The sequence below is a fragment of the Mus pahari genome, chromosome 13, assembly GCF_900095145.1.
Source record: "Mus pahari chromosome 13, PAHARI_EIJ_v1.1, whole genome shotgun sequence".
NCBI lineage: Eukaryota > Metazoa > Chordata > Mammalia > Rodentia > Muridae > Mus > Mus pahari.
The window spans coordinates 63,555,868-63,578,837 of NC_034602.1; the positions used below are offsets into that span (position 1 = coordinate 63,555,868).

Genomic DNA, 22,970 nt, shown 5'->3' on the forward strand with positions numbered 1-22,970 from the left:
AGCTTCTCACTCACTTCTCCTACCACAATGTTGCTATTTGCAGATGATGGAGATATTAATGTGCTATGAAATCGCCACGAACGCCCACCTACACAGTAAGAAATGACGTGACATACAAAACAAAGAAAGGGTTGTGCGGTGTGTTGGTGGCATAGTGGTGAGCATAGTTGCCTTCCCAGAAGTACTTTTAAACAAGAACACATTATCAACAGTGCACACAAACACAGACACACACTCAGTACACATGCACATACAATAGAAAGCAGGGACGGCGGCGGCTTACGGAGACACAGGAAGCACGATGAAAAATCCCATGTGGCGTCACCATATTGTGCCTTGGTGGAAAACGGTGAGAACTTGAGATCTGAATTTCCTAGAACCAAATCATGAGATTGTAACGTGTTGTGTTAGGGGACTGGGACCGACGGTGTCAGACAGCAAGACTGGTCATCGAGTTTTAGAAACTCACGCTGAGGTACAGATACCAGAGGAAGGGACGAATGGAAGACAGAAGATGTTCTGGGTGTTCTGAGTGGTGCGGGAATGACGAGGGAGGGACACAGACTGAGAACCGGGGATGACAAATTAAAAGGTGACAGGTGCACAGAGTTCTCAGTGTCAGGGAGTGGATTAATAAATTCAGTGGGTTCTTAACAGTGGTTAAAAAGAGGTGATTTGGAGCCCTACAAGATTTCAGCCAAGTATAATGTTGACTAGAAACTGGAAGTACAGAAGAGAGTTAAATTTATTAAAAAAAAAAAAAAAAAAAAAAAAGGCTTTGAATGACTTCAACACAAAGAAATTACATTTTGAGTGGATGGATATGCCAGCTAGCCTGAGTTGACGACTATGTGTGAGGTATATGGCAAAATATCACACGGTGCCTCCGTAAATACATAGGTAACTATTGTCTTTTTATTTAACTTATTTTTACTTTATGTTGTGGGTGTACACATACGTGTACGGGGCATGCATGTGGCGCAGCACACATGTGAAGGTCAGAGGTCAACTTGGAGAAGTTGGTTCTTGTCCCTTATATGGGTCCTGGGATGGAAATGAGGCCGTCATGGCCTTTAGCCATTGAGCCACTCGCCAGCCCCATCATTATGTTTTCATGACATAAATTCATTTTGTTCGGCTATTTTCTTGAGACAGGATCTCAATGTGTACTTTATGCTGACCTCAAATTTACCATCTTCCTATCTCAGCTTTACGAATGTGTCACCATGCCTAACTTTTTTTTTTTTTAATTTAACACACGTCTTGATATGCAGCCTAGACTGGTCCCAAACTCACATGTCTCTTGCTTCAACTTCCTGAGTGCTGTGATCCCACATCTGCCTTAGAGGGATTTTAAATCATAGAGGAATTTTTTTTTTTAAATAAAGCAAAGGCACATACATAAATAACACTGGCAGTTCCACCCACCATGAGTCCCCAGAGTTAGGTGGCACAGCAAAAGCAATTGGATGACTCCTGTTCAGATGATGGTCTAATTTGAACAAAGAACAGAGGAAGAGCCAGGCAGCAGTTTTAGAATAGGTCTGCAAATTCTTTGATGCTCCTGGGAAGGAGGGTGGACCCGTGTCCCCTCCCCTTCACCCCTACAGTCTTTGTGACTGCTCCACAAACAACAAGGGGTAAGTGGTAAGGAGCTGAGGCATACCAGAAAGTGGCACACTTAGCTACTGATGGTCTTCTCTAGGCACCGCCCTGGAGGCCAAGCGCCTCCACCTCTGTGGGAGTCCTGCTCTTCTGAAGTCACCCAGGGTAGAGACTACCTAAAGGGACTGCTCCGGAGTCCCAGCTGTGTGGAGCTTCCCAGGCCTTTGCCATGTGAAAGCCCCAGGCTTGTCTCACAGGCAGCCAGCCTCAAAGAAAATCTAAGAGACTGCGGCAAACCCCATAGCTGTGAGCAAAATAGAGGACTGTTTTTGTTTCAGACCAACCGCTTCTGGGTGGGTCTTCACACAGCAGTACAGATACCACGGAAAGGCCTGCTACCGAGCAGAGTGAAAACTTCCCCTGACCCAGCAATGGGGAGAAAGCTGGTGAGGAGATCCATCAGGGAGACACAGAAGGGTGCTGGTTGGTAGCAGAGGCGGGAGGGGAGTGGACAGTGGGGGAGGGGACTGAGTTTCCTCACACAAATGCACACCCACCCCACCCACCCACCCCACCCCACAAAAAAAAAATAAAAAATCCAGAGAGAAAGGTGAGTGATCGATCGCATCCTTGGTTTGTAAATCATATGTGACGAACTTCAAAACTCACCAAAGCCTGGCGATGCTGGGGATCAATTTAAAGGGCATGATTTTTTTTAAGTTTATTCAAATTTCTACATATTTTCTTCAAATTAAAAAAATAATAATAATCTGCAAGCTCACTTCCTTCTTTCTGACATTTAGATGGGGCTATGACCTAAAATCGTCTCATTAACCAGCCAATAAGACACATAAGTTAATGAAGAATCGTCCTCTATGCTGAGGCTCTCACAAAGAAGCAGGGGCCCCCTCACCTCAGGGGCCTCAATTTCATCTGTCTCCACCCACCCATTTTTTGTTTATTTGTTTGTTCGTTTTCAAAACTGGCTTTCTTTGTGTAGCCCTGGCTGTCCTGGACCTCAGACTGTAGACTATGCTAGCCTCACACTCAGAGATCTGCCTGCCACTGTCTCCAGAATGCTGGGATTAAAGGCTTGGACCAAGAGGCCCCGCTCCATCCTGTATTAATAAATCATGTTTACATCCAGGGTTGCCATTCAAGCAAGAGGGAAACACTGTTTCAAATTTTGTAAAACCTGTATTTTAAAGACAATGAAACAATCTAACACTAGTCTTAGTGACTTGTAAAATCTCTACTTATCAAAAGGAGATGCTAAAGGCTAGAGAGCCATGGCTCAGTGGGCAGAAGAGCTTGCTCCAAATGTTTGAGGGCCTGAGCTCATCTTAAAGTTGAACATGCAGCATAAGCATCTACAGTCTCCGAGTTCCTATGGAGAAATGGGATCCTGGCGAAGACACGAGAGGTTTTTTTTTTTCTCCCAGAGGCTGGGGACTAGCTAGTCTGTTGTATGCAATAGAACAGAAACCCTGTCTCTAAATACGCAAGGATGGGGACAAGAAGCAACACCTGAAAATGTTCTCAAGCACTCTGCATACCTTGGTTGGTGTGTGCCAACATTCATATTCACACGCACACACACACACACACACACACACACTCAATAAAGGACCTTCTAAAGAAGTTCTGGTGGTGATGTGAATATTTTTAAAGATGCAACACAGTGAGTACCAAGTACTCACTGATTTATATCGCTACACATCAAATTATACTGACACTCACTCTCCCTTCATTAGCAATAGGACATTAGAGTTTCCGCTATACACATGGCTATCTACCCAAATGTTACATTTGCCAGCTTGGTCTCTAGTTGTAACGGTATGACCATGTTCTAGCCAAGAGGATTGGAAAAACAAGGCTAGCCATTCTGGGAAGGCATTTGTCCTAGTTTGGTTTCTATTACTGCAACAAAACATTGACCAAAAGCAACTCACTGAGGAAAAGGTTTATTGCATCTTCCATTTTGGAAGCTGTCATTGAGGACGAGTAGGGCAGGAACCAGGAGGCAGGAACTGGAGCAGAGATTCCTTGCTCCTGGGTTCATGGTCTACCTTTCTTTGTTTCGTGTGTGTGTGTGTGTGTGTGTGTGTGTGTGTTTCTAGACAAGGTTTCTCTTTGTAGCTCTGGGTGTCCTGGAACTGGCAACGTAGACCAGGCTGGCCTCGAACTCTCAGAGATCTGGCTGGCTGCCTCTGCCTCCCAAGTGCTGAGATTAATCGCACGGACCGCCCCAGGCTAGCCTACCTTTCTTATATAGACCAGAACCATCAGCTCAGAAATGGCACACCACCCATAGAGGGCTGGGTCCTCCTCCCACACTAATCAGAAATCAAGAAAATTTCCCAGAGCTGTGCCCAATGGGAGTACAGGCCAATCTGACGAAGGCAATTCCTCAGTTAAGATTCCTTCCTCCCAGGTATGTCACGTTGATAAGAACTAATAGTGGCAAGGTGCATGTGTGTATTCTTAGCCTCTGCCTTTTTCATCCCCTGCCTCACTGAACTCTCGAATTTCCCAGGCAAGGAAGGCACACACTGACTCCATAGAGGCAGCTCACCTGGTCTGACCCACATGTGTAGAGAACACATGCCTGTCTCATTCAAACCACACACAGACATAACACATAGGTAACATCAGCTAGGCAGCAGGCGCTGCCACGGCAATGGAGATGCAGCAAGGGCACAAGAAATGGAGACCTATAGACTTCCTGTAGCTAGCTAGCACTTTGAGGGCAGGAGACAAGGAATTATAGGTAAGTAACTGGAGCGTAAGAAACTGAGAGAAAAAAAAAGGAAAGAAAATTGGAAAGAGGCATAGCAAGCAGGAACAGCGGTCAGTCTCTCAGGAGAGGTGACTCCTGAGGCAAGGCTAAGAACATTCTAGCATGGAGAGACAAATCCTACCATAGTCATGACCTGGCGGCCACTGGCAGGCTCAACTGTTGGAAAGTGGAGGGGAGGGACAGAAGCCTCATGGCAGGCTGACCTGCAGTCAGGAGGTGCCTTGGGTTCAAATGTTAGCACAGTTCTTGCCCTTCTGCAGAAGAAACCTGCTCTGTGATTCAGTCAGCCCCACTGTGCAGGCTGGTCCTTGAAAACGCACAGGCCTGGCAGCTGTTCCTGGCCAGCACTGCTCACTGGTGAAGTGTACAGGGCTGTTGGAGTCCTGAAGTAAAGCGCATGGACTGTCACTTAGGAAAATGACTTTAGCTGGGCATGTGGCGCAGCACACCTTTAGGCCGGCGAATCTCTGAGTTTGAGGTCAGCCTGGTCCACATAGCAAGTTCCAGGACAGCCAGGGCTACAAAGAAAGATCCTTTCTCAAAAAAAGATAAAATAAAAAATAAATAAATAAATAAATATATATATATATATATATATATATATATAAAACATATAATTATATAGATATATAAAATACACTTTATTATGTAACTAATAAAACATAATTTGTATATGTTATATAATAAGTTATATTAATATATGCTATACAATATATAAATATATATTTTAAATATATAATTATATATTATATATGGTAAAAAGAAGGTACTATATGTCATTTAAGAGAATAAGAATGAACCTATGAGAACTTCTAATGACTTAAGATTTTTAACCTGAGCAACTAAAAAAAAAAAAAAAAAAAAAATCACAATGACTCCATAGGATCATATTAATCAATCACATGGTGGGTGGTGACATTCAGGAAAGTTATGGAACCATTTGGAGGTGGAGCTTGCTAGAGGAAGTGCGTCACTGCGGCAGGTTCTGGAGAGTTACAGCCTTACCTCACTTCCTGGCCTGTCTTCACTCAGTGCTTGGATGAAATGTTATCAGCTGGCTTTGTGCTGCCATGCCAGGCTTCCCTGCCACTAGGGACTCCCCTTCTGGAACAGTGAGCCAGATTAAACTCTTCCTTCCTTAAGTCACAGTATTTTATCACAATAACAGAAAAGTCACATAACACAGAGCTAGTCTGATCTCTACATCTGACAGTTTTGAACAGCGGTTTTTTGTTTTGTTTTGTTTTCATTTCTTACTTTCTTCTTTATAAAACACAATTCAGCCACAACTGCTCACCAGACACTATTCACAGACCAGTCAGTATGTGAATCCAAGAAAGCCTAGCTCCCAGCATGTGACACACAGACATGTGTGTCACACGGCGAACAATCACTGGCCAGGTAAACAAAACGCATAGAAATGACTAAGCAACAGCAACACTGTGCCTCTAGGCTGAGGAGAAGCTCCCTCACAGTACCTCAACTCTCCCTCCCTCTCCAGCAGAGGAACGGACTCGCATGCAGCTGTCACTCACCTAGGTCAAGCGTGTCCCACAGGCCAACCCCAGACCAGAAAAATCAACCAGATTACAGGACCCGTAGTAAGGAAGAGGTAGAAAATAAGACAGGAGGTCAAATATGAACATGAAGATGAGCATCTGTGAACGTTCACAGAAACCAAAAAAAAAAAAAAAAATGGGCACCCTAAGTAGTCGGAGAGGGAAGGGGGGAGGGTCAAAAGTACAATTTCAACATACACACTGGCTTGTTCTCCCAGGGCACCCACTTCCCAGCACCTACACGGTGGTTTACAATCATCTATAACTCCAGTCCTAGATGATCCTACGCCCTCTCCTGGCCCCCCCATGGGCACTACACACCCGTTGTGCACAGACACACACGCAGGCAAAACACCCGTAATACACATAAAATAAAAATGTCTAGACAGGGTTTCTCTGTATAGCCCTGGCTGTCCTGGAACTCACTCTGTAGACCAGGCTGGCCTTGAACTCAGAAATCCGCCTGCCTCTGCCTCCCAAGTGCTAGGATTAAAGGCGTGCACCACCACACCCGGCTCATCTTTTTTTTTTTTTTTTTAATCTAATTTCAAATCAGACAGTAGCAGAGGACAGAGCCTCAGAATCTTCCAAGATGAAATTATTTGAGCATAGACTTTTCTATCTAAGCCGTCAATCGAGGAAGAAGGTAGAATAAGTCCATTTACTTGAAGGTGTCCTTCAGCAAAGCTAGGGTGGAAAAGGATAAAGCTTGATTCGAGCGAGAGACACAAGAAGCGGTGGCCAGGATCCAAGAACAAAATGAGAAATGCATCCCCGGATGGCAGCTGCGAGGCAGGAGAGACAATTCATCCCATTAAATCAGAAACTTGGTGAACTCCACCGAAGAAGAATGGGAATGGATTCTATTCAAAAGACAGAATAATTAGGAGGCCGGCTTCACGACAAATGTGCAGCTTCTTTTCTCAATTAAGGAATGAAGAAGATGTGCACAGAGCATTCCAGAAGAAGGCTGCTGGCTGGCTAGCCACAGCACGTCCACTCTTAACTCTGATTAAAGAAAGGAGTTTACTTTTTCGTTTTTTCATGTATGACGGATGCGTGATTGGGTCCTTCGGGTCCATAGGATAAAGCACTAGGGAGCTAAAGCAAGCCTGGCACTCCTGCTCTCCTACGACAGTGACGGGCTGATAGTGACCCGACTTATCCAACCCAGTGAGAGCAGACAGCAAGGTCATCCTGGCAGAAGCTTGGAAGAAACCGCCTAAATGATGAAGGGAAAGACTAGGGGGCACAAGGTCGTTGTAGAGGGCATCTCTGGCTATCTGTGGGTTTAAACATGGACCACTCACACCTGAGATACCCACTGCTACATGAAGGTGGGGAGGTTAACTGGGGACCTGACTACTGACTGCTCCAGCTCAGTCCTGAGAAAGAGGGAGAGAGGTTCAGGCTGAGCAACCTCCTCCTATCATAACAAGTCTTGAAAATACCATCTTGCTTCTGTGTGTGCACCCCTGATGCCAGCAGACTGAGTGTGACCACAGTCTGTTGGTCTCACCTGGGCCATGCTGTTCTGTGGAAAACATCTGGTGCTCAGAGAAGGAAACCCAGGATATAAACAATGCTCAGGATCAAATCGTGGCCCCAGATCGCTTGAGGGAGTCCTTGGTCTGTTGTTGTTTTGTCTTGTTTTTGTTTTGGGGTTTTTGTTTGTTTGTTTTTGGAGTGATATATGATGAAATACTTATGAGTAACAACAGAGACTCACAATGTGATGGTACTAATGAAAACGCTTCCCTCCCCCATAGTCTCATAGAGGGTGGCACTATTAGGAGATGTGCCCTTGTTGCAGGAAGTTCGTCACTGGGCGACGTGCTTTGAGGTTTCAAGTGCTCAAGCCAGGCCCAGTGTCTCTCTCTTCCTTGCTGCCTGCCAATCCACAGGTAGAACTCTCATCTCCTTCTCTAGCGCCATGTCTGCCAGTGTGCTTCCATGCTCCCTGCCATGATGACAGTGGACTAAACCTCTGTACTGTAAACCAGCCCCAAATCAGTGTTTTCTTTGCCTTGTGCTCAATGTCTCTTCAGAGCACGAGAAGCCCTAACTAAGGCACATGGTAGCTTCGAGTTTCTCTCAAAAGATTTGCAGAGTTTTATTCAGCCATAAAAAAGCACTGAAATCGTGTCACAACGAATATATCTAAGAAAAAGAGTCACCGAAATTATCTGTAGATGTGTCTAGACACTCAAAGGTAAAGAAAGCAAAAAGTGCCCAAACTGTTCTGAACGAATGAACCTAAAGAAGCAGAAGGAACCTCACACCTGTCTTTAACTTTTATCTGTTTCAAAAATATGATTTTTGTTGCCGTTGCTGTTTGTAGGGGGTAGTTTTCTTACTGTTTGGTTGGGTTTTTGTTGTTGTTGTTTTCTTTTAAATCTTCGGAGACAGGGTCTGGCCATGTAGCCTGGGCTGGCCTCAAACATGTAGCAATCCTGGTACCTTCTAAGAGCTGGAACTACAGACAAGTACTACTATATCTGTGGAAAACGTGCTTTAAAGGGAGAAAACGAGCTGGAGAGATGGCTCAGTTGGTAACGTGCTTCCTGGACGGGCATGAGGGCCCGAGTTTAGATTCTGAGTACCCACGTAAAAAGCCAGGCACTGGGGAAGGAAAGAAGGAAAAGAGATCCAAACACATCACCTACCTTCTCCACACATTCTGCCTTCCCACACATTAACCAAGACAAGGATGCTGGGGCCACAGAAGCCACTGACAAGAAGAGAAAAGTCAAGAAATCACAAGTGACCCACAGGTCAACACTCAGATGAAAGCAGCCTGGAATGATAGGTGGGGCAAGATGGGTCACAGCGCAGGTAGGTGTGTGTGTGTGTGTGTGTGTGTGTGTGTGTGTGTGTGTGTGAGATGACTTTGAGCTACCTGATGGCTACCAAGAAGAGAACACCTTTTCGAGTGGCTGGGATGATGCTTCAGGGGTAATGGCAATTCGAGGAGTGGAGCGCCAATCCCCAGAACCAAAGTAAAAAGCAGGCAGAGATGGCAGTCTGCCAGTAAGCCAAGCCCAGCCCAGACAGGGGAGACAAGAGAGAGCCGACTGTTTAGACTAGCCATATCGGCAAACTCTGGGTTTGATTGAGAGACCCTGTCTCAATGAATAAGGTGGAAGAGCTGTCAAGGATGATCCCCGCATCGGCCTCACGTGCACCTACACCCGCAGACGTGAATATACACGTACATGTACACCATACATACACGTGAAAAGTGGAAAAAGCAAGAGAGCCCTAACACTGAAGGAGTAGAAAGGAAATGCAAGGACGGCTCAGTAGTCTGAAATAAGCACTTGTGTGCTTATTTAAAAAAAAAAAAAAAAAAAAAGACAAGCTTGACAGGAAAATAAAGCCCCTGCAGACTTCATTAAAAGGACAGGACTGAGGGATGACTTCAGCCTCGCTGAAGAAAGATGAAGAAGAAAAGAAGGAGATTTCAATTTCCAATTCTATCATGAGACTAGACAACTCATCCTTTGACAGTTTTTACTAAGAACTCTTCTGCCATGGAATTTCTTAATCATTTAGGTTCAGCTACTTACCTTTTGTTTCCTCACAGCCCTGGCTGTCCTAGAGCTCGCTTTGCAGACCAGGCTGGCCTCGAACTCGCGAAGATCTGCCGGCTTCTGCCTCCCGAGTGATGGGATTAAGGTGTGTGCCATCACACCCGGCTGCCTGCCTCTTTTATTGAAACTGATTTTTTCATACAATATGTTCTGACGCCCTTTCCCTCCACCAGTTCCTCTCGACCCTTAACTCTTAGTTCCACCCTTTCCTTCTGTCTTTAAAAAATAAAATAAAAATTTAGAAAAATGAAACACATGCACGCACACTACCACAAAGACATGAAATTGGAAATCAAAGTATACAAGCAAAAGACCAATTTTAAAGAAGTGTCCAAACAAAATAATATGAGTCAAAAAGCCTACAAAAATACCATTGAGTTTGTTTTGTATTGACCATCTACTCCCGAACATGGGGCCTGCACTGCAGTGTGGGTAATATACAAGTGAGACTCCGATGGAGGAGACGAACATTCCCTTTACAAGCAGGTATCATCTGTGTTCAGCTCCTTGGTTAAGGGTGTGGGCCTGTGCCCACTTCTCTGTCTCTAGGACCCCAGTCTGGCTTGAACCTGAGCAGGCAGGCCCTTTATTTATCCTCTAGACCCGAGTCCCTTACGAGTGACGGCTTGTAAACGCTGTTTCTCATTTAGCAAGTCATCTTTCCACTTTGGTAGTCTCCTTCGCCGCACAACCATCTTTCATTTCAGTGAAAACCAATTTACCAATTTTTCTGTTCCTCGTGGTTTGGGTCTTAGTCAAAATGGCTTTGCCTGGCACACCCCCTCTAGGAATTTCAGAATTTCACACTGGGATCATCCACTCACTTTTAGTTGATGAACAGTATGAGGGGGGAATTCAAATCCATCCTTATAATGTGGGAATCCAGATGTCTCAGCACCATTGGTGAGAAAGACTAGACTTTCAATAGCATTGAACTGATCTCTATTTAGTGACACAATGTACTGAACTGAGGTAAAACCCACATCTCTAATGGACAGCCAAGCTATTTCTAAACACCAGTACATACATCTTCCCCAAACTAATACTTCCTTCTCAACACACACTCCGTTTTTTGGAGGCCATTACATCAAGTTTCCCACTAAAACTATGACCATAAAGTTTCCCACTAAGACTGTGCTCTAATATACATTCCTACCTGAAGTGCCCGACATTTTCCTTTCTCAGTCAGCATCCTCGCCACATCTTACTTGTCTTGCTAACAGCCATGCCAATGAGTTAGCACCCTGCTAACTACATTTGGTGCCCACTGTCCAAAGTATCTGTGAATAACCATTGTGATTTCTTTAAAATGTACGCCTAGCAATGGGGTTATCTGGGGCACATGGACACTCTGGTGAGCTGGTTCCCTACAGCAGCAAGCTGTACCTTCCTACATTTCCACAGCAATGGATGAGGGTTTAACTTCCCTGTCTCCTCACCAACATTTGATCTTCTGTTTTCTGGCCCAATTGGAGATATTACTGCCACACCATCCAGTACACCGACCATGTACACAATTGTGTATAATATCAGAATAATGAAACACTAGTCCAGACCTCCCCCAGTTCAGATTACCATTCTGTGTTGCTTTCTAAGTCCACACTGAGTTTATTACAGTAATTAAAATACCAGTGCTGTTTGCATTTGGCCACGTCTCCCCCATCCCTGTAATTTCGCAGATGGTTTGTGAAGCCATGTATGTGACTTTACATCCTGTCCCATCAAAACAGCATGTAGCCTTTGACATTTCAGCCACAGCTGCTATTTTCGGTAAGTTAACCCCAAGAAACTCATTTTACCCAAGCATTTGATAGGCATAGTGATCATTTTGTATGTGTGTGTGTGTGTAAGTTTGTGATACAAATACACTTTTAAGCATCACACTAGAAGTTTGCATCCACCTGTCACCAGCTTCTGACTCAAGAAGCTTTACAGGGATGACTCCACCAGTCACATTTTCTACCAGTGGTCTAGCCAATAACCCACCACCAACAGAGAAATAAATAGTTTCCAGTCTTTGGCTGAAGTTCAGTTACACTGTATCTTCTCCTGTCTCCAGAATGTACAATGTACATTCTCCTATCCTCTCTTTAATACTCTCTTCCAAAAAAAAAAAAAAAAAGTTAAGTTAATTTGGCACAACTATCTTACTCAGTTCATATAGTACACATATAGTACATTCATTTAAAAATGTAATTAAGGGCCATCGAGATGGCTCAGTGTGCAAAGGCACTTAAGGGGGGGATTAGGGGGGCTGCCAACGTGACGTCTACCCCAGGATCACACTTACATCTGCCCAGGACTCAGAGACGGGTCACCTACAGAGTCTCAATGGCCAGGCCCACAGGGAGAGGGCCTGACTGAAGAAGCAAGGGAGGAGGCGGAACAATAGAGGAAGACACCCGACGTGGACCTCTGGCCTCTACACTGCACATACAGGTGAGCACAGCCATGCAGGTGGCAGGCACATCGTAACCAATATATCTAGTAACTAATGAGTCAGATTAGATTATACTAAATTTCAAACCACACTGAGATTTGATGGCCAAAAATAAATAAATAAATAAATAAATAACAATTAAATAGCGGTATGAACCAGGCAGTGATGATGGACACCTTTAATCCCAGCACTCCAGAAGCAGAGACAGGCCTCTGAGAGGTTGAGGCCAGCCTGGTCTACAGATTATAGACTGAGTTCTATGACAGTCAAGGCAACTCAGGAAAACCTGTCTCAGGAAAATAAAAAAATAAAAAAGCAGTATGTATCCCTTAAGGCAACCCTAGTCAAGACGTCACCCTACTTAAGATTATCAATCTTGAGGTCCTCAATTGACTAGAACTTAAGTTTGCAATTCTGTTTAATTCACAAATCTCTCCTCAACTTTATAAAGTTCAGTAGGTAGAGCCCAGAGATGTCTCTGAGGTGAAAGGCCCTTGCCACCTAGCCCAGTGACCCAAGTTCACGTTCAACCCCTAGAACCCAAGAGACGGTAGGAGAAAAATCCTCTCCAGAGAAGCTGTCCTCTGCCCTCCACACACAGACCATGACATGTGCATGCAGACAAACAGAACACACAAAAAATAAATAATACCAAGTAAGGTAAAAATAAGTGTTTTAAAGTCCGAGTTTGAGATAGCGAATGGTTAAGAGCACTGTCTGCTCTTATAGAGGGCCTGAGTTCAGCACCTACACATGACAGCTCTCAGAACTTTCATGTGTTTACAGAATGTAAGGCAACTTAAGTAGCTAGCGTCTGTGTTTCTCATAATGCATATACCATTTCACTGAAGCCCATGTCCCCAGGTCCTTTCATTGAAAGAGGCCCACTCAGCCATCGTTTACAAGACATTTGGGCATCGTTCTAGCCTGAAATGCCTTCTCATGAAAGCTGCTACTGTCTCCACAGAGTCATGTGGTACTTCCTACTCTTTGCCACCTTAATTGTTTGTTAATTGTTTACAGCAGGATGCTTCAGGGAACAAATCTCCCCGTGCTCTCCTAACTTCATCTTGAGAGGCGATCCCACACACAACCAACCTAGACCTGGAGCATGCGTAAGAAGCAATGCAGCTACAGCTCTGAGAGGACCATGACACAGCATGAGACAGAGGTACAGAGCTGGAGGAAATGGGATTCTGGTGCGCAGGTAGGCAGAGGATAAAGGGCAGAATCTCTCCTCTCCTCTGGAAAGAAAAAGTTAACTGTGTTTGGAGCAGGTTATAGGAAGAAAATAAAATGTGGGCTCAGCTCCTGGTGTGTATGTAGAGACAAATCAGTTTCCAGTGACTATACTAAGAAAACATCCCAGAACTAATATCTTAAATAACAAAAGCACATCTCACGATTCTGCATGTCAGAATCCCAAAATGGGTCTCACTGGGCTTAATAAACTCAAGATGTCCAGAGAGACATGTTATAGAAGCTCTTAGGGAGAACGGGCTTTCCAGCCTTTGGCAGTGACAGAGTGTCAGGGATTTCACGGCTCACTGTCCCCTCCAGGTTCAAAGTCAGCTGTGGGCTTGGAGACTTTGAGCTCTGGTTGCTCTCGCTGAGGACCCAAGATTCAGTTCACAGCACCTAGGCAGCAGCAACCGAGAATCTGGCACCCTCTTCTTGGCCTCAGCAGACATTGTGTGTAGACAAGGTGCAGGCACGGCACCCATACACACAGGTAAAAACAAACAAACATTTTTAAAAATAGAATAGAAAATTAAAACTATTCTTAGGTTCCCACCATCCTTCCATATTGAACTAAATGCATGCATGAAGATCACCATGAAATAAATAACATAACAAAAGAGAAAAAAACAGGTCCGAAGAAGTTGAAATATTACAGTGAAATCCGTTTAAGGAACAAAAAAGCACGTATGAATATTTTACAATCTAAGATATGATACTGAAGCCAGCATGATGGCTCAGTAAGTGAGGGTACTTCACCACCAAGGCCTGACAACCTGGCTTCTATCCCTAGGACCTACATGGTTGAAGGACAGAACCAATCCTCTGAACTCCACACATGCACGGCGGCAAACGTGCAAGTAGACTCACATGCACAAATTAAGTGTAAATATATATATATATATATATATATATATATTTACATACTTAAAATACAAGGCTGTGCTGAACTAATGCTTCTTTTTAATCAGCTTTTAGACAGCCTTCAAACAAACAAGCCAACACTTCAACGCCTCTTTAGTAAGGATATTCTGAAATAGACCCGTCTGACAATGGCTGGCACCTACATGGGAAGGCGCAGCTGGTGTGACAGTGGCCTGGAAGTGCTGGGTTTCATCAAAAAGGATCACTCTCAGGAATCCCTAAAAGGCAAAGCCCTGGGCTAGGGAGGCCTCAGTTGGTCGGGTGCTTGCCCAGCCCTGGCTTTGATCTCCAGCAACACTCAGAACTGTATAAAGTCATGAACAGAAAGCTAGGAACTCCAACCAATGGGAAAGAAGGTGAGGTGCTTAATATTATCTGTGGATGCTCTGAAGGACATGCCCCATGCCCAGCAGTAGAGGCCAATACACCATGGACCCAATGGTGCTTTTGAAAAATTTTGTCTCATATTTCATTACTTAGGCATTTTCTACCTTCTTGATCATTTGCTTGTACATTATGGTTCCCAATTTTGCGTTTGTACGGGGTGTGTATGTGTGTCTCTCTGACTTTTTTTTTTTTTAAGAAGCCGGGCATGGTGGCGCATGCCTTTAATCCCAGCACTTGGGAGGCAGAGGCAGGTGGATTTCTGAGTTCGAGGCCAGCCTGGTCTACAGAGTGACAGAGTGAGTTCCAGGACAGCCAGGGCTACCCAGAGAAACCCTGTCTCAAAAAACCTAAAAAAAAAAAAAAAAAGAAGGCATGGGGCAGGATGGTAGGGAGGATCTGAGAGGAGATGGTGGAGGAGAAACTGGGATCAGAATATATTATATAAAAATTATTTTCAATTAAAAAAAATAACAATACCATCTGTGGGTCACAGTGATCAGTTACCCAAAAGGTTTTAGGGGCTGCTCAGATCATCCCAACATGGACAGCAGGGCAAGATCAAGCTTTGAAGCAGAGTTTTGAGTTTTAACCATTTGCAGGGCCACATACGCAGCAGGATTAGCAATCCCTGGAGGACTGCTCTGGCTTTTGATAGAGGAAAGTATTACCAGAGGGTCCATTGATTTTCCTAAGCAAAATATCTTTTCTCAGCCTTCTCTAGGCTCTGGCAAAAATAAGGATTTGGATAGCTTCATTTTATTTCACATCTTCACTTGGCGCTGCCCTCATCAGGAAAAGCAGGCACATGGTTCTACTCCTAGGGTTTAAAGGCATTGAATGGGACTTAAATACAATAGTTATTAAAGTGTTACTTTTCATGGAGACAAAGTATCCAGAACAGCCAAACCTATAAAGACACCATGTAGGGTTGCCTGGGGCTAGAGGGCAGAATGGAGATGGGACTGCAGAAAGTTCTCAAGCTAAAAGTGATGATGGGATACAAATCTGGGGGACACACTAAAATACACTCAACTTTAAAGCACTGAATATCAAAGGAGCGAAAATGGCATGGAAATTAAATTTCAATAAAACTGTTGCTTACATTTTGTAATTCCTGGGCCAGTGACAAAGCTCGGTGAGCAAAGGTGGTTGTTTGCCACCAAGCCTGGCAATGCCACAAATCCAGATGGCACAAGAATGTAGCATATTCCCATGTTTTGTCCTCTGACCTCCATATATGCACACATTAAATAAATGAATAGCTGTAGAAAATGTTTTTAATTTTTAAAACTTTTTGTAACTCCACTTGCATTTTCCCTTTAAGATTTTGCTTTTAGAGGGCTGGCGGGATGGCTCAGCAGGTAAGAGCACTGACTGTTCTCCCAAAGGTCCTGAGTTCAAATCCCAGAAACCACATGGTAGCTTACAACTACCCATAATGAGATCTGACACCATCTTCTGGTGTCTGAAGATACCTATAGTGTACTTATGTATAATAATAAATAAATCTTTAAAATAAAAAAAAAGATTTTGCTTTTATGTTATGTTTTATTTTATATTTAGGTCAGTGTACCACATGCGTACATTGCCTATGGAGGCCAGAAGAGGGTGTCAGATCCCCTGCAACTGGAGTTGCAGATGGTTGGGAACCACTGTGGGGGTGACTGGAATCACCCTGGGTTGTTTACAAGAACAGCAAATGCTCTTGACCACTAAACCATCTCTCCCGCTCATCCTCACAAATCTCGACAAATCAAAATTGCTACCTTAATGGTCAAGCTCCACAGGACGACCCTCAGTCAGATGGTTCCCTGGACTGGCCGACCCCAGTTTTCAGATTTTTCAGGGTCCCTTGTTTCTCAGCAGTTCAACTCTTTCCCTCCTGAACACAAAGGTCAAGGGGAGCTAGTAAGAAAGACCCTGTGTAAAAGTCAAACATTTCACAATGAATTTTAAACATGGGTGATTTAAAAAAAAAAAATTTTTTTTTCAAAGAAAAGAAAATCCACAAATGATAGCAAAAGCACCGATTTATTTTAGTGACTCAGCTTAAAGAGAAATGTGTTACTACTCCATCAGCAAAAATATGGAGGACTTGTTTGGATACAGACATACATACTCACACAATGTTGTTCTCTGAGTGAATGGCAGAAAAATCCTGCCCACAGGGAGAGGACAGCAGTGTTTGAAATGCCAGAAAACAAGTCTAAGGCTCACAGGTTTAAGCCACCAAGCACTGAACACCTGAACCCACCTCCTACGAAGACTGGGTGGGGCTGCCAGGACACCCTGAGAGAGGCCACTCAGAGCAACAGCGAACAGGTGACACCAGGACTTAACCTAATCCTCTGTGTTAGCTCAGGCATCCACAACAGGCATAACTCCCTCTCCGCGATGAGGCTACCTCTCTGCCAGCAACTGGATTGTCTATTTTGGAACCTTTGAGAGAACTTGTCTGGAGTCGCTTAAAGGAGCACCTAGAAACTGACTCACCTCCTTCCTCAGCCGACACTACAGCTGCCTGTCTGTAATGAACGACAAAACCCCTTCTGTCATCCGATCAGAAACAAATCTGAGTTTCTCTCTGGGATACCTGAAGAGTGAGTTGTGAATCTCAAAGCAACTCCTTAAAGTTCTCTCTCGAGATTACACGAATCAAAACCTACCAAGAAATTATGCTTAGCATGTACTCTAAAAAATAAATGAAACACTTCCTTTTATAGTAAACAAACAAACAGACAGACTAAAGGCAGGTAAGATGTTCCAGCACACTGCATCTGGTCTTTTGTTTTTTTAATCCTTACACCCGCAGCCTTCTATCTTCTATTCAATGAAAGGAAGAGAAGAGCAGAATTACAGAGCTTGGAGAATAAGACTTACATAAATATTATTGTTTCCCTCCATTCACAATAATCACAACTTGCTAAGATTTTTCAAGAAAACTCATTTAAGACAGTTCTGAGGTTGTAATAAAGGAACAAAAGTCGAAAAAATAGACAGCAACCCACTAGCAAGGGCTACAAGAGTGAGCAATGTTACGGGACAGTCTTAAGGTCTGAACAGGTCTTCCTTATCAATGAGCATGTGAACTTTAGAGATAAGGAAAAGTGTTTCCTTTAAACTCACATAAATACTTTCCTCCAAATCCAAGCAAGTAATGGAGCTTCTTAATACTTCTTGGTTTATAGAATACTGGGGGACTAATAAAAATGCCCAGGTACTTGAGGCAGCAGTTAACATGTTAGGGTTCCAACTTCAGCCAAGCTCCACAATCTAGTGACAGAAATATACGGGCACTCATACTGAACCAACAAACAAGAACAAGGCTTGCTATATACAGGCCCGAAAGGAAAGAGAGATCACTTCTGATGAAGAGGACAGAGGGCCGGACTTGCAGACAGGGTGATGTGCTTAGCCTGGGATGGATGGAACCTGCCCATCCTGAAGGTAACAACAGCTGAATTCACAGCTTAAGCTCTGATACCCCCAAAATACTTCAGAGATTTGTAGTTAAAACAGTAACATTCACACCCAATCCCCATCTAAAAATACCCTATGTCAAATACTTTACTGAACACAGTGAAATTTCCCACATCATCTAGGTTTCTTCTATTCAGTGTTTCTTTACCCATGATTCCAGAGTCACTCTTACTGCTCTGATACACCCCTCCCTGTCTTTCTCCCATGGAGAGACATTTTAATTCCCTCCAATAACGTTCTGAATTAGATTGTCAGCTATTTCTATTCTATCTCCCATACTTAAACTCACAGGTGCTTCACAGACACTGACGGTAGATCAAGTCTAATTCTAACAGTTGTCATAAGTGGATGGACATTGCTGAAGATAGCTGTCCAACGGGTATTATAGACTTAAGTCACAATTTTATACACCAACAAAGAATATTGCAACTAAGATAGCTTTGACTGAAAACTGCTTTTTGTTTACTGGTATAATCTTGTTCAGAAACAATTTTGTTGTTTGTTGTTGTTGCGGTTTTCCAGTGGGGATAGGGAAGTTGAGGGTTGGGCTCAGTGGTCCTGTGCTTGCTTAGAATTGAAGACCTGGATTCAAGCCTCTCTGTAAGAATGGTTACTGTTACAACTAGCTCATTAGGTCTGGGGATACAGCTCAGTAGGAGAGCAGTTTGTATCCTATGTATCAGTTAGAGAACAATGTTTCTTCGACAGCCTTTGTAAGATAGTATCTTTTTCTGCCAGACCTCAAACAGTTCCTCTACTGGGTATGCAGCTACACACTGGATCTGCAAAGAAATAAGGCAGAGTGGACCATCCCAGCTCTCCCAAGAATCTCTAAGCAGTCATAACTCAGTTATTTAGAAATATGTATGCAGTACCCAGAAAACACAGAAAAATGCATGCCGTTCAGCACATAATGCATAGGCATTTCAAAGGTAAGTACTCCTGAACACTTTCTCTTTGTGTGCTCTTTTTTAAAGTTTAGAAAGTCTCTTGTCTAAATATGCCACTAAATAAGTAAGTAAAAACAGGAAATTTTAAATTTGTTCTAAGCACCTATACTTCCTATAATAAGCAAGGAAGATTATGCCCTGGTATTTTCCTGATATTGTTAACACAGGAGAGTTAAAATAATAAGGTGGAACAAAAACAGGTATTACCAAAGGAATTCTCTCTCAAGTATCAATGCCTCAAGTTGGACTTGTTTCCCAAATATAGTTTCTGTGTTACTATTGTTCAGACTGGGAACTTTCAGCATTCATTCAAGAGTTCTTAGACAGTAGCTTAAAGATGAACAATTTTTAAAATCTGCATTGCCTTGAAGGAAGGAAAAAAACCACCCAGGCCAGGTGTCTCAACAAAATTCATTCTTGCAACGTACAAAATACTGTAACAGAGCACAAGGCAACCAGGATCAGAGGCTATGTTTGAAAATAAGAAACAAAAATAAGACCAAAGAATCATAGGCCGGATGCTACTTCCTTGATAAGGCTGCAGCTTGCCGCCTCCAAGCGCTCTACAAACCATTGCTCAAGAAACTGTCAAAATGAAGGCTTATGAAAACATTCTTTTCTAAATAAGGACTCCAACAAGGGATGTGTTGTTTCTAGCTATGATTTCTGCTGCAAGTATTGACAAGTTCAACACCGGCAGAATGTTCACAGTGCAAAGACCTCTTATTTGGTTCACCAATAGCAAGAGTGCCTGCCTGCCTGCCTGCCTGCAAGTAGTTACAATGCCTGCATTCAGTAGGGGAGATCAACTTTATGGAAGGCACCTGCTAGGCGGAACAGCAGTTTATAAAACCAACTTTTATTTCCATCAAAAGTTGTTCATTGTTCCCCCCCCCCCATCCTACAGACCGTGGCAATCTGCTTTACTGTCTTTTCTTTCTACCTTCCCCAAAGATCTGCTGTGGTAGAGACCGGGTAATACTTGCCCTAGTTCAAAGGTTAAAACATTTAGCTCTGTCTGAAGCTCTAGTCCCTCAACCAGTCCCCCACCCGTTTATTTATTCTTTCATTAACACAGCAGCCTGGGACTTATATCCTCGAAAGTCCACAAGCAAAGCGATTGTAGGTAGTGAGGAACAAAGCTGGACTGGTAGTAAAGCCCTAAAGCATTCAGGCCCCAGGTCGCTTTAGATATCGGCCTCTGCAGACGCAAGAAACGAGGCTCGGCCGGGCAGGGAGAACCTGACGCCCGGAAGCAACAACTCCCATCAGAAGGCAAAGAAAAGTTGCACGGCTGAGCTCCGGCCCGCGAGGAGCCAGCGCCGGTGTCTGCGAAGCCGGTGGCCCGGGTTGCACAGGCCCGGCCGCGGGCGGCGACTTTGGCGTCCGCCGGGCCGACTCAGGCTCCGGAAGGCGCGGGTCCGGGGGTGCGCCGTCGCTTCAAGCGAAGTGGGCTCTGCGCCCAGGTCCGCACCCCTCCCAGCACCGCAAGCAGTGGGCGGAGAGACGCGGCGGAGGATCGCGGACAATGCCCGGCCCGGCCGGCAACCTCGGCGCGCTGCGCGGGCCCGCCGCCTCTCCTCCCGAAGCCGCCTGCCGGCACCTTCAGTCGGGTCGGGTGAGCGACGCAGCAGCAGCAGCGCCTGCCGCCACCGCCCCGCCGCCCGCTTCCTCGCCGGGCGGTTCCCGGGTCGCGGGGAACCCGCGGCGTGCGAACCGAGCCGGCGCGCCGAGCGGCGCAGGGAGCGCGCTCAGGGCAGCCGGGCGCGCGGGAAGAGCGAGCGGAGCGAGCGTGGAGACGACGGCGCGCGACCAGGGCAGCGGGGCGCGCGGGGAGAGCCGGGCACGGGCCGGGAAGGAGGCGCGCAGTAGAGCGGGGCGCGCGGTGCTCCCCCACGGGTCTGCCGCAGCTCCGACGGGCTTTCGGTTGACCCCGGCTCAGTACCGCGCCCGCGTCCGTTAGGAGCCTCTCCCAGCCGGCGCCGCAGCCGCCCATCCCGGTCCGCCTCCCTCGCGGCTCGCAGCAAGAAGGGCAGCCGGGCCAGGGCCGGAACCCGGGATCCCACGGCACGGTCGGCGGGCATCCCAGATCCTGCCCCCGCGCTGGAAGAGAAAGTGAAATGAAGCGCCTTTCCCCAAACAGCACCTACCAGGTCCCCAGTTCCGTGCAGCTGCCTCGCTCCTCCAGCGCCGCCGGTCCCCGCCCTCGGGCCCCAGGCTTCGTTCTCTTTGACAATGGCGCGTCCCCTTTAAGGAATAATCCGATCGGGACCGATTCGTGGTTAAACCTCCCTCCGACTCTGATTTTAACCGGATTTCTGTCTCTCCCAGAGCCCGACGGGCGCCCGGCGGTGCTGCGAGCTCTGCCCACCCCTTCCCTGCCCCGCCCACCCACTCGCCTTCCTGATTGGCGAAGGACACTACACCAGGAACAGCGGTCTTCGCCCTCCACTGGCCGGCCTCCCCGCCGCTCAGAGTTTCCCCACCTTCGCCCCGCCCCCTTCCCCGGGTTGGACCTACCTCTAATCACTCTCGGTCCTCGCCTCCAACGTTGCTTTGGAGAACTGGCAGTCACAGCTCACCCTCCCGCCTCCGGAAAGCTAACTTTATTTTTATTGGTAGAAAGACATCTTCCTGTGCACCTGATTGGGCAAGGAAAGGCAAGTCTGCACGCCCCTCACCTTTTATCACTCTCCCTGGACGGCTGAAAGACAGTCGTAAAGTCTTCCCTACTTTGGCACCCTCAAAGCCTCTGTCCCTTTAAATGTTGGTAGAGGTCGAGCACAAACAACCTATACTGAGGAAGGCGGGAAAGGGAGGTGGAAAGGATGCAAAAATCTTCAGATAAAACGCACACCACACCAGCTGTGGGATCCTGAGAGCCCAATCCTGCTATTTCGTGAATGGAGTGAGAACACCTGAAATCCTAATACTGGCTCCTGAGAATTAATCAAGTTCACACTCCCTGTCTACTCTGCTCACATCCTTGACTTTCTGTCTTTACGCACCCGGAAGAGTTTTACGAAGGTGTCTTCAAACCCAAGGGTTTCCTTGTTTATCTTGCAATCGGACATTCAGAAAAGCGTTAAGTTCTTCCCATTAGAAGTTCCGTTTAGGTCACGTCCTGTGTGTCGTACTGGCATTTGCGCGGGACTACGTTATTTTTTTTTTGGAAAGATTAAACATATTGTCCTCTCTGCTGATATTCTCAAAGTCCCTCTTGTTACAAATGTGGGCACCAGAGGGCTAGTCTTTGAAGGACAGTGGCACTTTTCAGGGAAAAGCGCATCTACCCAAAGGAAGAGGGAGAAGTCTCATCAGGAGAAACCTGAGAGTGGCAGAACCCTGCTAATTAAAGGAGAAGAATCCTGCGACAACCTCAGGATCTGCATTAACTCAGCACCAGGTTCATAACCCAAATATAAGAAACGAAGTTTATTTCCAGAAAACCTGAGTGTGGTTATGGCTTCGGGACCCGCAGAGAAATTTTAAGGAACAGGTTAAGTGTTCTCTCTCTATTTGCGATGGTCTTTGACTCTGGAAGTCAGAGGATCCCTACAAGTGCAGCAGTCACCTCCAGTAGTGCCAAGAAAGTGGCTGCGCCCAGTGCCGCCCTAGAAGCCAGTCCAGCTTAGAGAGAGGGAAATGAAAATAGACAGTTGAGAGATAAGGCTTTTTTTCCTGAGCTCAGGGACAGCCATTATTATCGAGGAGCAGTAAGAGAGGCGGGACTTGGTTGGTGTTTGCAGGTCGTTTTAAATTGTACATTTTTGCAGCAGTGGATTGAATTTAGGGACTTATGCATTCAAGGTAAGTCCTCTACCAGTGAGCTAAAGTCTCAGTCCCTTAAGATTGTCACACACCGAGACAAGAGATGGGAAATTAGCTGTTTTATAAGGCCTTCAAAAATACAAGCACCCAATTACGGCCTTTAACTAAGCCCTCTCTCCAACCTACTTCTCCAGATACAGTCATTCCTCTTTCCCATATCTG

At 45.4% G+C, this 22,970-nt stretch overlaps 1 protein-coding gene across 2 annotated transcripts in view; it reads right to left on the minus strand.

Moving 5' to 3' along the window:
* Fryl (FRY like transcription coactivator) overlaps positions 1-21,346 on the minus strand; it is a 227,381-nt gene extending 206,035 nt beyond the window's left edge. Inside the window, exon 1 of one of the 2 annotated variants that reach the window (XM_029545525.1) lies at positions 21,128-21,346. The gene's annotated coding sequence lies outside the window, so the exon portion shown is untranslated. The remainder of the gene's footprint in view (positions 1-21,127) is intronic. The other variant, XM_029545524.1, reaches the window with a different exon arrangement.
* Positions 21,347-22,970: the final 1,624 nt, after the last annotated feature.